Source organism: Triticum aestivum, chromosome 1A (genome assembly GCF_018294505.1).
Source record: "Triticum aestivum cultivar Chinese Spring chromosome 1A, IWGSC CS RefSeq v2.1, whole genome shotgun sequence".
Taxonomy (NCBI): Eukaryota; Viridiplantae; Streptophyta; class Magnoliopsida; order Poales; family Poaceae; genus Triticum; species Triticum aestivum.
In genome coordinates this window covers 555,052,576-555,061,441 of record NC_057794.1, presented here as the reverse complement: position 1 = coordinate 555,061,441, position 8,866 = coordinate 555,052,576, and the positions used below count along the sequence as shown (strand labels likewise).

The 8,866-nt window shown below is 46.1% G+C and overlaps 1 pseudogene; it reads right to left on the bottom strand.

Moving 5' to 3' along the window:
- Positions 1-403: 403 nt before the first annotated feature.
- On the bottom strand, positions 404-3,139 carry LOC123048242 (uncharacterized; annotated as a pseudogene).
- Positions 3,140-8,866: the final 5,727 nt, after the last annotated feature.

The window sequence follows — 8,866 nt, the reverse complement described above, 5'->3', positions numbered from 1 at the left end:
GGGTGAGTGTATGTGCGTATGTATGAACTGTGTTAAGGATCACAGATAACATGCATTATACGGTTATACCACCACACAGCGAAAAATAAGTGGACACGAAAGACACAACATTTTTTATAATCAAATACTACTCCCTAAGAACAAGAATACTGAGATTACATGGAAAAAAATATCCTTACTCTCGCCCAACACACACGTGGAAGCAAACAAATAAGATACAAACAGAAGATAAGAATTGATCAGGTGATGCTGTAGAACATTCAAGTTCAACCAACCAATATTAGTGAAGTAAAAGGGAGGTGAAGCGAGGGTGCAAAAGAAATGAGTAGCCAAATACCAGAATGATCAAGGATAGCAGTTAGTTACACGTATGAAACAAAGTAATAGGTAAGTCAGGTTTACCTTACTGAGAACAAGATCTTGGCCCGTACTTCCAAGTCTTCAGCCCAACAATTTTTCTCCATGCCAATAAGTTCTTATTTTCCTACAAAACAGCATCAGCACAGACATGGTAAACAAAAAAGTTGGTGCTGATCTCAGTAACATATCTAAAGATAATCCTTGCAAAACTGATGGTGAAGGAATGAACTGGTAGAGATAGCAACAGCAAAATGATAAGAATAGCATACAACGATGCATCCTGTTAAATCTCAAGACATGTTAAAACCTGAATCTGTAAACGATATAGAAGTACTCCCTCTGTAAATTAATATAAGAGCGTTTAGAACACTAAAATAGTGTTCTAAACGCTCTTATATTAGTTTACGGGGGGAGTATTAGTTCATGTCTGGATGATGCTCCCTTTAATGCAAAACTACATGGTTAATGGTTTTCGATATCACATTCAAACAAACTAAAGTTCAAGACAGAGACAGGTGCACACATGTCAACAAATAAACCTATACACTAGCAAAGATCAACAACATCAATGGTCCAACCTCACGTAGCTTATCCAGCAACATGAACGCAATGTAAAGTAGAATATTGACACCTAATCTCTAAATCAACCCTTAAATGACATACATGAAGGATGTAACCATTTCGGTCAGCAAAAAAAAATGGCAATTGGTTCAAGAACTCTCTCCAACTGGATTTATTGGCCCCCTCGTATTTGGGTCATTTGACTAACAAATATGAACAAAAATGTATACTGTTGGATTTGTACTCGAAAGAGTTCTCCACCGTATAATTTTTTATGAAATACAATATACATTTTATTAGTTAAATCTATGGTCAAACTTTTACCCAAAATAAGAGGGGGCCTAATAAACCTGGATGGAGGAAATACAAGATTAAATGCAACATCAGTAGTTTAGTTGCACAATACTTCCTACTCCCTCTGTCCCAAAATATAAGAGCGTTTTTGACACTAGTGTGTAGTGTCAAAAACGCTCTTATATAATGGGATGGAGGGAGTAGTTTCTATAGCTATAGGTCAACACTTAAACTCACAAAATAGCATAGCTTGTACATGTGACTACCCAAAGTGTTACCAACTAATCATGTAGAAAGAGGGAAGTACCACTTTGTTTTGACTTTTGATAGCTCAAATTGTCACATTTATGACACAAGACATCGAAATGCTCTTGAAATGAGCTTTCCAAAAGGACGTATGTAGAATGACATATTAGCTACTTCTCCAACTCACTTATGAGGTCCCAATCTAACTTTCACATTTTGCAGCTCAGCCCTCATGAGATTCTGACAGATGCTAGCAGGAATGCAAATTTTGTTGAAGAAAGAGATTGCATGTGCAAATTATTGAAAACATAGCAAAATCTACAAATGCTGCAATAAGATGAAGTGACAATCAATGTCCTGTACATGCACAATTGCACACACAGGCCATGGATATGCAATGCAAGCATATTACATATCCATGCAATCTCTTTTGAACAAACAAATGCTACTTGTTCTCACACAATTTATGAGCACTTAGCTTAATAAGAAAAGGGGTTTCTCTAATGAGTAATATATGATTTAAAAAGGCAAAAATAGATCACGCAAAGAAGTTGGTATTAGTTGGCCATGCTGTTCTAATCAGCACGCCCAACAGAGACCGGTTTAACCTTTTTATCTGGTAACTACTCCCTCCGTCCCATAATAGTGTCAAAAACGATATTATATTATGAGACGGAGGGAGTAATTCACATGACAACTCTATCTTAGCATTTCAAGGGGAGGCAAGTCTTGACAATCAAACCTACGTAAGTTATATCCAGTTTGCCAACTAAAATGCCAAATTTCCTTGGATTCTGACTCAAATATGTGCACAATATTGCTTGCCATGCAAAATGTTGTTTCATGACAATCCGATAACAGATGCACAACCAAAGCAATGCATTTTTCCACGGACCCAAACAAATGAATTTTACAGAAACACAACAAGCAAAGCATTGAACGAACCTGACGGAGCAGCCGCTTATTGCCCCCCTCCGCCTCCCGAGCAAGCCTCTCCAACCTCCTTAGCATCCCGGAATACATCTCCTCCACCTGTCCAACATCCTCAGCATCCCGGAACGCATCCATCATCCCATCCATCGCCTTCTGCTCTCCGATGTTTGTCGGCTGACGCGGCGGCCACGGCATTGTCGACTCCGCCGTGAAGGTGTGGCACTGGTACTGGCCCCGGAAACGAGGACCCGAGTTGACGATCGTGAGGGAGGTGGGGACGAGGAGGGAATCAATGAGGAGGAAGGCGCGGTGGTCGAACGAGTGGATGGAGTGGTCGGAGGCGACAGAGGGGGCCAACAGAAGAAACACGACGGGGTGGGTGAGGGCCAGGGATTTGGATAGGGAGCGGGCGACGGCGGCCTCGCGCATGGAGGGGCGGCGCATCGCCCACGCGCTGCGGCGGGAGGAGAAGAAGCCGACGGTGGCCGTGCCCGGGCGAGCGGGGGAGTAGGGCTTGAAGCAGTCGAGTGCGTTGGAGAGGACGGAGCGTCGGGCGAGCGAGGAGTGGCCGGCGACCCATATGGGTTGGGGCGGGATCGTCGTTGGAGAAGGAATGGGGGAGGGCGGCACGGCCGAGGAGTATCCCGTCGTAGTCTCCGCCGGTGGCCGCACAGCAGTCGAGGAGCGCCGCGAAGGCCTGAAAGGAGACGGAGAGCTTCGCGGCGTCGGCGTTGGCGGCTGCCATTGCTGGACTGCGATGCGATCCGGGGTTTGGCCGTTCGGGGGCTGCTTCGGCCTTCGGAGCGTGTACTTATTATCGGTCAACTATTTTCCACTTCGGTGTCAGTTTTTTAAGTACCGTCAGATTTTTATGCAACGGCTAAGATTCGTCCCCACTCGTACATCTGCAGTCACAATACTCTTCACTCTTGTACATCTTCTTTTTTATGGATTCACTCTTGTACATTTGAAGGTGCTTATAATGGTATCACAAATAGTCATGTTGCTCTTTCTATGTGATGGTGAAACGGCGAGTGATTGGAGAAAGCCAGAAAGGCATGCTAACTTATTCAAAACTTGGTTTCTTCAAGAGTTGGATGATTGATGGCTTCCTCAACAAGGCTCCTTAGTTTAGGCAATGGAATAAACTAAAAGCACCAATGACATTGATGTTATAAGGACTTAGGCTAGCGTTCAATGAATACTACAGGAGACGGCACGCTCCGCCACACCTAGCTATTGTTGCTAGTCCGTAGGTGATTTCAGGTTTGATCGGGTTGACGTAGTTTTTCATATATATTTTTGTGGGATAGTCAGATCGACGTAGGTTAAGCCTTGTGTATCTATGTGTCTTGTTTTTTTAGGGATCATCTACATGAGCTGCATTTTTTTGTGAAAAAAAACACCCCATATATTAATTAATTAAAACATTATTACAATTGTTCATTACAAAATTTGTCACGCAGGGCGGAACAGTATTAACAAGAATGCCATTAGATCTACTAATAAAGCTAAACTTCACAATTTCGTGAGCCACCCCATTGGCTAGCCGGTTAATTCTTGCAATTTAAAATTCTTGATCATCCTAGATATACTCAAGGCTTCTTTTTTCACATCAATGAGACGAGACTTATCAAGCTTCTTATTTGCAAAGAAAGAACGAACAAAAGCACTAAGGTTTGACCATTTGCATTCTTATACTCTAAGCTCTCTGAACTAGTGCTATCCATGCTAAACACTAAGTTTTGATCATCAAGAATACTCGTCTTGCTACCCACCGTGCTCTCTAGGGTGGCTGCAAAGGCACCCTTGCGGTTGGACATGTCGCTGCAGCTATCTGGGAGAGTTGGGAGCCCAAACTTCACATGCTTGGCGCACAAGCCATGAACGGCAGCGCGCTCCCCCTGCTCATCTCTATACAATCTTTTTCATCGACCTCGGATAGATTCAGTTCTCTTGGATGGGTCAGCAGCCTCCTCTTCAGCACGGGCGCTCCTGTTGATGGAGCTAGCACCCACGCCTTTAGTGTCATCTACATCCACCAAGTCACCCTAGCTGACTATAGGAGCACCATCCGCAACTTCTTTGTGTAGCAACACAGTAGCGGTAAGGGTCTCAGAAGCACTAAGATGATGGAGGAGGCGCCTCCCTTAACCCCTACATCATCCTGATCCGGCTCGTTCGCCCGCCTAGACGTGATGTTCATCCTAGCATCATTGAGAGAGAGAGGCCTCTGTACTGGGAACCTCCAGTCCCAGCGTCTCCTCCCCACAATTCTGCACACCACCAGAAGTGGGAAACAAAGGCGCCACAATGACCATGAGCTTCTGGACAGTCGTGGTCACTGCCTTGACCACCTTCTCCGGCAGCTTCGACCTGCCCGCTGCTTCCGCATCTCCAGGGGCCACCAACAGCCCTCCATAATCAAGGAGCCGCCAGGTCGAAGCCCCCGAAGCGTGCAAGTCCTTTGGAAGCGCAGGAACCTTGAGGTTGATGGAGAAGTTCTTCTTCCGTAGCTCGCTAGGGGCTCCACAGAACTAGGTTGTCGTGTGCCCCATGATGCCGTAGCAGAAACAAAAATTAGGCAACTTTTCATATTTAACAGCAAAATATATCTTATTAGTGCCCCCAATGTCGGTTGTGTCAATGGACTTCCTCACTGGCTCGTACACTTGATGCTCGACGCGGATGCGGATGTACTCATCGATGATCTTCTTGTTCTTGTGTGACACTGCAATGACGGTGCCGAGCTTTTTGCCTTGTGGCAGTGATGTGGTATGGGAGCAAATATTATTTGTGCCTACAAAATAACTAAACATGGTTAAAAATGTTCATCGTTTTTTCTTGAGTGAATGACCATTTTTTTTGAATTTTTTGGATTGCTTACCACATGTTTCATGTGGTTGAGTGAGTGAATGACCACTGTTTTGTGACAATTTATCTTTTTTTAGGGTTTTGTAATAATTTATCGGTTCACGGGTTTCGGCCAAGTTACCGACTGGATCAACATGCGCTCCAGATATTATTCGGCCAGGCCCAAGGCATTTATTTTTTTAAAGAAAAGGAGGCCAAGGCCCAAGGAGGTGGAGCACAATAAGACTGCTCACAGTGGGGAGTAACATAGAGTAGCAACTTGCCGATGTTACTAGTCTATGTTACTACCTCCATAGTGGGTAGTAACATATGCGTGGTATCATGAAAGAGTTCATTTATTAGGCTATAGACTCATTATGCCTTGAAATATGTGATGTTACAGTAACTAGCTAAGTTACCACAAACCCCTCTCTCCTCATTAATTAGCTGCCACATAAGCAATCTTGTATTGAAATGTGTGATGTTAGTGTTACTAGTTAAGTTACTCCCATTGTGACTAGTCTAAACCCCCAAATTCCGCATAACCCTTTCAGATACGTACGCCGCCGCCGTCATCCGGCTGGATCTCCACCGCTACGAGACGATGGCAAAGAGGTCCAGGAAGAAGGAGGAGCAGCCGGTGGAGAGCCTCCCCGACGACCTTCTCGTGGAGGTCCTTGCGCGTGTGCCCTACAGATCGCTCTGCCACTTCAAGTGCGTGTCCAAACCATGGCTCGCCCTCTGCTCCGACCCCGGCCTCCGGAAGAGGTCGCCGCAGGCCCTATCGGGCTTCTTCTGCTACGCCCGCCGCGATAGGAAGCACGAGCTCCCCTTCCTCGAACTGCCGGGGCGAGGCCAGGCCCTCGTCGACCCCGGCCTCCCTTCCGTGCGCGGCACGTGGGACGGGGGCGTCCAGACCGTGGACTGCTGCGGCGGCCTCCTCCTTTGCCAATGCTGGAAGAAACCATCTCGAGCCGGCTCCGCCGGCGTGGAGTACGTCGTGTGCAACCCGGCCACCGAGGAGTGGACCCTTGTACCTTCCACCAAGCAGCTGCACCCGAACAAGAAGAACATCGTCCGCTTGGCTTTTGACCCACTCGTTCCCTCCCGCTTCGCGGTGTTCGTCCTCGTGCGTGGCCACGGGATCACCAGAGTGGAGATCTTCTCATCGGAAACCGGGTGGTGGATTTCCAAGGAGAGCGAGTGGCGCAACCGCACCAGTGTGGACTATCACAATTGTTCAGTCTCTGTCTTCTTCGGCGGAGCGCTGCATCTGACTACCCACGATTCTTTCGTGATCACGGTGGACATGGATGGGAATACTTGGCGGAAACTCCGAATGCCGCTCAGCCTAGCCGACACCTCAGATTACGGTTATATCGCACAGTCTTAGGGACACCTATATGCAATGCATATGGATTACTGCAATGACAAATGCCAGCTCTCAGTGTGGGTTCTTGAAGATTATGCTAGCGGGCAGTGGACTTTGAAGCATACAGCTGACATGTCGGGAATGATAGGCCACGATGAGGTGTGTACATTTGTCGCAGTCGATATGGAACGGAAATCGATCTTTTTCCAAACCAATAGGTGGAATGAAAAGCCTGTGTCATACCATATGGAAAACCAGAGATGTCGTGTTATCTTCAGTTTTGAGAGGGATTTTAATCTCCGATGTGAACCTTATATCCCCAGTTACATGGAATGGCTGTCAGATGGTTTGCTAAAAGCAGCACCGTAATTGCCTACCGAGTTTGCATGCCACCAATACTTTCATATAAGTGAACTGTTAAGTATGGGTCAGATCTTCTACGCAGCTTGGTTTTCTTCTGTATTTTGATGTTCTGGTCCATGACACTGTGGCTTTGTTCAATGTTAGTTAAAAAGGGTTGCTATTTAGTCGGTAGTCACTTCACTTCAATTCGTTTGCTTTGGTCACTTGTGAGGCACTCCTGTGGTGGAAAATCCTTGAATCTTATAATAAGTTACCTATGCTTGCGAGTTGCGATACTCTGCATTTTCATATTTTCTTTCTATTTATTTCCTGTAATGATCTGCATGTTCTTCTTAACCATATTCCTATGTATTTTCAAAGCTGGATGAATCGCTCTCCCATTTGTTATCCGCTGCAGTAATCTTCTACATCACTAAGCTCCCAAGGGGTTGAAGAGCTGAGAATCAAAGCTGTCCAATTTTGATTTTGGTCAACAATTTTGACTGTGATTGCTACTATACACAGGGCTGGGCAAATAGGTTGCCGTGTGGGCCGCCATTGTCAATGAGACCTCTCGATCTTTTCGCGTCCAGCGACCTCCCTAGAAGGTTCCTAGTCTCGAGCTCTCCTCTATTGGAAATATGCCCAAGAGGCAATAATAAATTAGTTATTATTATTATATTTCATTGTTCATGATAATCGTTTATTATCCATGCTATAATTGTATTGATAGGAAACTCAGATACATGTGTAGATACATAGACAACACCATGTCCCTAGTAAGCCTCTAGTTGACTAGCTCGTTGATCAATAGATGGTTACGGTTTCCTGACCATGGACATTGGATGTCGTTGATAACGGGATCACATCATTAGGAGAATGATGTGATGGACAAGACCCAATCCTAAGCCTAGCACAAGATCGTGTAGTTCGTTTGCTAAAGTTTTTCTAATGTCAAGTATCATTTCCTTAGACCATGAGATTGTGCAACTCCCGGATACCGTATGAGTGCTTTGGGTGTGCCAAACGTCACAACGTGACTGGGTGGCTATAAAGGTACACTACAGGTATCTCCGAAAGTGTCTGTTGGGTTGGCACGAATCGAGACTCAACGTAACTGGGTGGCTATAAAGGTACACTACAGGTATCTCCGAAAGTGTCTGTTGGGTTGGCATGAATCGAGACTGGGATTTGTCACTCCATATAAACGGAGAGGTATCTCTGGGCCCACTCGGTAGGACATCATCATAATGTGCACAACGTGACCAAGGAGTTGATCACGGGATGATGTGTTATGGAACGAGTAAAGAGACTTGCCGGTAACGAGATTGAACAAGGTATCGGGATACCGACGATCGAATCTCGGGCAAGTATCATACCGCTAGACAAAGGGAATTGTATACGGGATTGATTGAATCCTCGACATCGTGGTTCATCCGATGAGATCATCGTGGAACATGTGGGAGCCAACATGGGTATCCAGATCGCGCTGTTGGTTATTGGCCGGAGAGGTGTCTCGGTCATGTCTGCATGGTTCCCGAACCCGTAGGGTCTACACACTTAAGGTTCGATGACACTAGGGTTATAGGGAATAGATATACGTGGTTAACGAATGTTGTTCGGAGTCCCAAATGAGATCCCGGACATCACGAGGAGTTCCGGAATGGTCCGGAGGTAAAGATTTATATATGGGAAGTCCTGTTTTGGTCACCGGAAAGGTTTCGGTTGCTATCGGTAATGTACCGGGACCACCGGGAGGGTCCCGGGGGTCCACCAAGTGGGGCCACCGGCCCCAGAGGGCAGCATGGGCCAAGTGTGGGAGGGGACCAGCCCCAATATGGGCTGGTGCCCCCCCCCCACAAGGGCCCAAGGCGCCTAGGGTTTAGGGAGGGGACGCCTCCACCT